This window comes from Pinus tabuliformis, chromosome X (assembly GCF_031772625.1).
Source record: "Pinus tabuliformis cultivar Carrire ecotype Pingquan chromosome X, CPIR1, whole genome shotgun sequence".
NCBI classification, from domain to species: Eukaryota; Viridiplantae; Streptophyta; class Pinopsida; order Pinales; family Pinaceae; genus Pinus; species Pinus tabuliformis.
This window is the reverse complement of record NC_142308.1, coordinates 8,428,190-8,436,148: the sequence shown is the minus strand read 5'-3', so window position 1 is coordinate 8,436,148 and position 7,959 is coordinate 8,428,190. Positions and strand designations below refer to the sequence as shown.

General features: G+C 38.6%; 1 pseudogene; it reads left to right on the top strand.

The window, feature by feature from the left end:
- The first annotated feature begins 353 nt into the window (after positions 1 to 353).
- LOC149138016 (non-specific lipid-transfer protein pseudogene) lies at positions 354 to 871 on the top strand (annotated as a pseudogene).
- Positions 872 to 7,959: the final 7,088 nt, after the last annotated feature.

Here is a 7,959-nt window from a genome sequence, read left to right as displayed (position 1 = left end):
GAAATATAATATAATAAGTTTGTGAAAATATAATTAATTAAATACAAAAATAAGTTTCAACCAGATTAGACTTGAAAGAAATATCGTACAACAAGTGGCCAAGAGCGTCAATATCATCCAACTGCCCTACTTCACAAATTATTTTCACAATCAATCATGCCATGATTTTTTGGAGAAGTTGATGTCCTGTCCTCCTTATGGGTATGGTGGGACATTTGATGCCATGCCTTCGATTATATGGCTCCCTTCTACTATTTAATGGAAACCCTTATAAATTGGTTCTGCATCTGAGCATTTGAACATCAGGTTTGAGCTGAGGCATATCCTGTGAGTGAGTGAGAGAGGTGTGAGAAATGGCTGGGAATGGGCTGCTGAAATCGGTGTTCTTGGTTGGGCTTGTGGTGGCAGTGATGACTGCGTGGGGTGTGGTCACAACTGAGGGTGCCATATCGTGCAACCAGATGGTGAGTTCCCTCATTCCATGCGCAGGATACCTAATTGGAAATGCGGCCACCCCTGCTGCCGCCTGTTGTCCTGCCATTAAGGGGCTAGACGCTCAAGTTAAGGCTACCCCTGATAGGCAGGCTATTTGTAACTGCCTGAAGAATCAAGCAAACTCATTTGGTGTCAATCTGGGGAAGGCTGCCAATCTGCCTGGTCTGTGCAAGGTCACTGACCTCAACGTCCCTATCACTCCTAATGTCGACTGTTCTAAGTATGCCTCCCAATCATCTGTCCCTTTCATTCTTCTTTCTCTCTGATATGACATTCTCGATTTGGACTTAATGGTTTTATGTTGTTTTGTATATGGCAGAATTCATTGACGAGGTCTGCTGATGATCGAATCTGGGCTGGTGGTTTAGTTAATTGATGTAATACAAGTATATTAATTAGTATATGAGCTTCACTTGTAACATAAAATGTTGTAATCAATGCTTGCCCGTTTGTGTTTACTATTTTCTCCTGGGAACGTCCAGTTTAAATAAATAAATAAATGACGATGCCAGTCACTTTTCAATTTTGTTTTTCTGTGTTATGCATATATACATTGATCTTCTTTCTTATTAATTTCTCTATATAAATTAAATGATTGGTAAATAATTGATAAGCATAGATAAATAAGCTTCAAAATTATTAATTACTCATTCATCATATATTTCAAGTTGTTAAACTATATATATATATATATATATATATATATCTATCTATCTATCTATATATATATATATATATATATATATATATATATAGATAGATAATGAATTAAATAATAAATAAATTTTGAATTATTATTATAAACACACACACACACACATATATATATTCTTGCTTATAGAGATTCATTCTACTTTATTACGGAGATTCTTAATATTTAAACAAACTTTGATATAATATCATGAGCTAATATCATAAATAATACCATAACCTATAGACAATAATTTTAGAGAAATGAATTACCTAAATATACAATCTTAATTATCAAATTTCAAAATAATATCATTTCTTTTGAAATATTATTTTTATAATATAATGAGAGAGATGTGTAAATATTTAGCAGATACTTAAAAAAATTAATAGGGTTTCCCTTTGAGAACAACTCCTCTGGGTGTGCAGTTGTTTGTTGTCCAATCTTCTACCTCCATCACGCGGATATATCCATCATGCGACATATATCGGTGGTTACTAAAGTCAGGTGGGACTTTAGTTATTCCTTTCAATTCAAATATCGTTGTGCCTCCATCACGCATATCTAGGTGGTTACTAAATTCGGGTGGGACTTTAGTTATTCATGAATAAGCATGTGAAAGGGTCAAAATGTATTTAATTGGATGGGAAGGGTTTAAGGCTTTTTGTAGAACCTTTAGATAATGGGGAGGAAGCAGTTGTTGATTCTGTCTCATCCACCACCAATAGCATAACCAGAGATACTCATTCGAGTCCTTACCTATGCTCCTTATAAGTCATTTTTTGTACTATCTGTTAGGTGGGTATTCAATATTCATTGGAATTATTTGATTGGCTATGTGCTTCCATTGCTTTCATAACTGGTGCATGTATGCTTTTTAGGTGATGGTGATTATTGATTGAGTGTTAATCTTCGATATTGCATCCAAATTGGTACTAAATGCATAAAATAACAGGTAGAAAGCATAAAATAACACACATCTTCATTCATGAGAAAGAAAGAAAATGAAAATTAATAGAGTAGTTGTTGTCACAATTCAATCCATCCTTTTTGGTATCCTAGGAAAAGAATTGGAGGTGTAGTTGGGCCTTTGATGGATGGATATCTTTGTTGGGAAACTCTCCCATGAATTTCAATATTCTTTTGAGATCCATAATTACAGAAACAACCAACCTATACATCACAATAGTAATGCTCTTTTCATTTTTAACCATCAATATCCGACAAGACCTGTAGAAAGCATAAAATAACACACATATGTGCTGGAAGCCATGGTTTCACATAATTGAATTCATTCATAGGAAAGAAACAAAATGAATTTTTTTTTTTTTTTTGGTCAAATAAGAGTGGAGCCTTCTATTAACCGCAAGAAAGGTTACATATGTTACATGGCTTTACAAATGTAAGGACCATCAAGGGCTAACCCTATGAAGAGTAACCAACTACACAACCCGAAATAAACCCTCAACCTGAGGCTTACAATTTAAGTCACCATCCATGATCCAACCCGATGGCCATTCGATGAGACCCCTAGTGATCCGACAAAATTCGCTTCAAAGGTGAGCTCGGTCTTTATCAGCTTTACGGATCCGACAAGGTAAATAAATAGTCAAAGTGTAAAACTTCGGGTTCATTTTTGGACCTAGCCTCCTCCTATGTTGAAACCTGATGTCCTTTCGATCAAGATCCCGTGAGATCCAATGGTCACGAACACTATCGTCTCGGCAACATGCACCCCTTTTACCCGGTTCATGGACCCGATAAGGATTGTGAGCCATTGGTTTATAAATGTTCGGGTCCGGTTTGAAACTTAAGCTCCGATCACTTTTAGAACCCGAAAACCACACGATTAAGCCCCTATTGATCTGACGGTCCTCTGAGATATCGGAACGGAAACCTACACGACCTTTACCTTCTTTTCGGACCCGATGAAGATTATAAACCGCTAATCTAAAAAATTTCGGGTCTACTTGAGTAGTTAACCTTCGATTACTTTTCCACCTGATGGCCATTCAATGACGAAGGCTATCAAGATCTATGGTCGGTGACCTTCTAAGAGGCCTGCTATTTACCAAGTGCCTCTCCCCTGTAGAAAGCTCTGTTTTAAGCATTTTTCTTCTTCTTCTTCTTTTTTTTTTTTTTGGTGGATCAATGGTTAAGAATGACTTACACTTCTGCTTTCTCCTGCTTCCACTAGTCTTCCTTCTTGTTCATTCCTAATAGTTTGGAAGTTTTCCATGTCTTTGGCCGCCTGTCTTTGACAATCCTCACGCAATTTCCCCAAGGGTGTCGAATCCCAAGCAAACCTGCTGTAACTTTCCTTGCAAAACACTCCTTCATTCGCCAGATGATCAACTAGCATATTGGCTTTTCTTTGCACATGAACAAAGATGGTTGTTCTCAAGGTTTGTAGGTGGGAATGAATGTGGTGAATGACTTGCAAAAGCCGCTAATGTTTTGAAACTTTTCTAGGTGCTTTTCCATTACAAATCTTCTTGGCTGCATTAATAACCAATTCAAAGTCTGCTTCAATGATGGCATTATGAGAATTTGACTCGATTAGTATTTCCAGGCATTGCTCTAAGGACATGAGCTCCACCATGTTATTTGTGGCAGTCCCCAAATGACTATGAAAGATGTCCTTTATGCACCCCTGCTCATCTCTGATGACCCCGCCAAAACCAACCATCCTTGGGTTACCTTTAGAGGCTCCATCTATGTTAATTTTCAAGAAACCATGAGGAGGAGGTTGCCAAAAGTATTTACCAATGTTTATCTGGCTCACATCCTTGTGTATGATTTGGGGAACTAGAGAATGGAGACCCAACTGCAGCAGTATACGAGTGTCCTGGGGCAGAGTTGGGTTCTCAGGAGGTCTCCCTAACATGGCACCAACAGTGTCTTTGAGCTGTCTTAATATTTGTGCAATAGTGTTATGGGTTGAGCCAATTTTGTTCTTGAAAATCCTGCCATTGTGTTCTTTCCAGACATCCCATATTAAGAACCTTGGAACCAGAGTCCAAGCTTTGTTGATGATCTCATTGCCTGAGAATTCTGTTCTCCAATTCATCAAAGTGTTGGTAATGCTAAGGCCGTCCCTGCCAGTTTTCCTGAAGACTGAGGCCACCCAATCCCACAAGGTGGAGGTGAATGGGCAGAGGTTGAGTAAGTGTTCCATCGTCTCCTCTTGTGAACCACATAGATAGCATTTGGATGGGCCAACAAAACCTTTCTTCAGAAGATTTTCCCAAGTTAGAATTTTCTTATGTTGAACCAACCACATAAACAACCTTATTTTCATCCAATGCGGGTGCTGCCAAAGGTCCTTCCATACCTTATCAGGGTTTTGATAATCAAACCCTAGGGCTATTCATTTGGCTTCTTTGAGGTTAAAGTTACCTTCTGTGTTTCTTCACCATCTTAGTTGGTCAGACGAGGATGATACCAAAATATTCCTCTGTTCCAAGTCCTTAGCAAGAGAGTCTGCTTGAGTTTTTTGTTGAGAATGCAACAAGATGATGGAGCTTAGTGGAAAGAAGTCGCCTTCACTAAGTGGGCCCGCAGGCTATTTTTGGTGCAAAGTCTATTTTCAGACTATGTCTATTTTTAGACATATGGATCATGGTCTATGAGTTGTAGTATGCTATTTGTGGATGATTGGTCATGTTGGTAAAAATAGATGGACTTCTATTTTTAGACATATGGGCAGGTTTCTATTTTTAGATTGTCAGGCTAAAAATAGAAAAGTCAAATATTATTGTCTCATAATAATATTTAGACTATAAACATTATCTTATCCTCTTGGAGCACTTCAATTTGAGCTACAGATGTGGCACATGCAGCTATCAGAAGGAAATATGCTTTCTTTGTGGGTCAGTTGAGCTATTACATGCAGGACTTCAGTTAGAACTCAAGCAGTTGAGTTTGGTGGAGTTGATTGTGGAGTTGATGGAGTTGTGTTCAGCTTGACTTGGTTGAACTAGTTGTAATTAGTCTATCTGCAAATAGACTAGTGATGAGTGATGTGAATTAATTGTTAAACTAATTCACTAATTATTAAATCATAAAGCAACTAAAGAATACATCAGTTAACTCAGTTGCATGTCAGTGCATGTACAGTTCAATGGAGACAGGTGTTAGAGGTTGAGATTGCTATCAGTTGTGACTATAGTTGTGCATGAGATCTTACACAATCAATGGCATTGAGTTATGCCAATGAGGACTGCGCAGTCTGGGCCAATACCAAGGAAATTATAGCCTGTGCTCACGTGATTTTCACTTGGCATTGTGCAGAGGAGGTAGGCAAAGCAGCGGAGGAGATTTGAACCTGTGACTTGTTCGGATCTGAGCTAGTTTTGTGTGTAACAGGTGGAGATAGTACTGAGTATTTGGGAGGAGTATTGTACTATGTATTGTTACATGTTCTCAATCATTATAATATACAGATAGTGTGGGGTTTACAACTGTATGCTTTCCCCGGGTTACATACTGTGTTAATGTGTGCATGCGATTGATGTTTCCTTGTTTTTGATGCTGCTAAATTGATGATCAACATAGAGGAGATTATGTATTGTGCATGTATTCCGCAATAGTGTATAATCGGGATAATCTCTATGAATAAGTACTTAATTATTCAAAATTTCTACATGGTATCAGAGCTGTTGATCATCAGATCTATTATTCAGAAAGTGTTTACATTCTATTTCTTCAGGCAGAGTCTGTAATTGAGCCAGGTAGCCTCTGTATTCATCCTTCCTTTGGAAGGTGAGATATCCGGTAAAAGCCCATATAGTGAATCTCTGTACGATAAATACCTTGTTCTCACAAATTCTAGATCAGAGGCGGTTGAGTTTGGAGCTGGTGGAATTCAAATTTGCAGTAGTGTTTTCTTGGTATCAATGTGGCAATATCTTTCAACGGATTGCGATTGGAGTATGCTCTTGAGGGCAGCTCGAACTATATTGCATGGAAGGACAGTGTTATCACCTAGAACTACAGTCCATGTACATAATGTTTTCCCAAACAAAAACAAAAATTTCATTGTCAAAAATTGTGTGTCAAATGGTTATGGTCCTATGTGTGTCACTTAGGGATTATGATTTAAAAAGGTATTGATGTGAATCATTGCAAAAAACCGTTAATCATCCTCCATCATAATTGTTTAAGGCATGTCTTGTCTTGTTTGCGTCATTGGTCCTTTTCGCAGTTTCGCAGCGCAGTCTGATTGGCCAATTTGGCAGCGCAATGATGTTTCCGCCTTTTCGTAGCGTGTCATTTACCAGCCATTTCGTAGCGCATTTTGTTAATTTATAACTGTCTGCGCTACGAAATCGGGGATTCGGGGATTTTGCAGCGCGTTTTCTTGAAATGTCAAGTCTGGGGGGATGAGTCATTAGGTCCGTCCATATATTGTCAGTTGATGTCCTCTCCAGGTCATTATGGGTCATCATTCCGCCATGAGGTTCAGAACCACGCACATAAACATCATTCAAAGTGATTTTATGATGTATGGTAGTGTCATGATATTTGTTATTAGTGCGTAAACTGACTTGCTTGTATGACAAGACTATTGAAGCGCAAAGGAGCCCGAGTTTTCATTTAAAAGGACCTGATTGCAAGCGAGCCTGCATTCCAAAGTTCGAAGTTGCCTTTTGAGTTGAAGCTGTTGTTAGTTCTCTGTCCGAAAGTTTTCAAAGTAAAATGGAGAAGAGGGAGCATCGATCCGGTAGGTGCCAAAGAACAGAACCTGAGGGGCTTGATCTTACGTTAAAGGATGAAGGTGTAGCAAGAGCTTTTAAAAATGTTGGTTGCTGGAGGTTTTGTGAGAAGTTGCAGGGAGGGCACGCAGAGGTAACAAAAGCTTTTGCATTGAATTTTACTGGTTTAAACTCTAAGGTGTCAATGCTAGAATTCCCTGTATCTCCAGAAGCCATTTCTAATGTGACTGAGATTCCTAGAGGAGGACATGAATGGTTCAAAAATTTCAAATTCGATATGAGCCCCTGTAAGGAATTCTTGAAGGAGCCTTATGTAAATGAGGATCTCACAAAGGCTGTGCCAAGGAGTTACGTGAAGGAACATTTTGCACTGCTCCTTACATGCATCCAAAAATATTTAACATGCGAAGGGAGGTATAACAAAGTTTATTCCTATCATTTTAAACTTTTGTTACATTTCACAGGCAAAGCATCAATAGATATCCCTTTCTACTTGTTTAGAAGCCTCAGTAAAATGTGTGATAAAATTCAACTGAAAAAAGATGACTGTGAAACATCACTGTTTCACCATGGTTTGGTAAAGCTGTTAGTGTTAGATGGTTTGCAGAAGATTGGTAAAGATTGGAACTCCTTTATTTTTATGGCTGGCTTTCAGAGCAAGACAGGCCTCACTCCATTGCCTGTTAGGGAAAGAGAAGAAACAATTGAAGAACCTACTCTTGCTGAGCTTAGAAAGGAGGTGAAAGATCAGAAGAAGTCCAAAACCAAGTTGAGGAAACCAGTGAAGCCCTTGATAGTCAAGGAGACACCTCAATCATCATCAAAAGAGAAGGTCAAACAGAGGAAGGATGCACCTGGACCAAGTGAAGTTGAAAGGGTATCAAGAGTAAAAACCAGAGGTCAGTTAAGCAAGGAGAAAGGCAAGTCAATTGCTGTTGAAGAAAGTCCTATGTCAAAAGCTAGTTTAACTGATTTACTTGAGGCAATTGAGCTTGAACAAGATCAGCCAGTGCAGATTGAGCCAATAGAGTTTGAGCAGGACCAACCAGTGCAGCC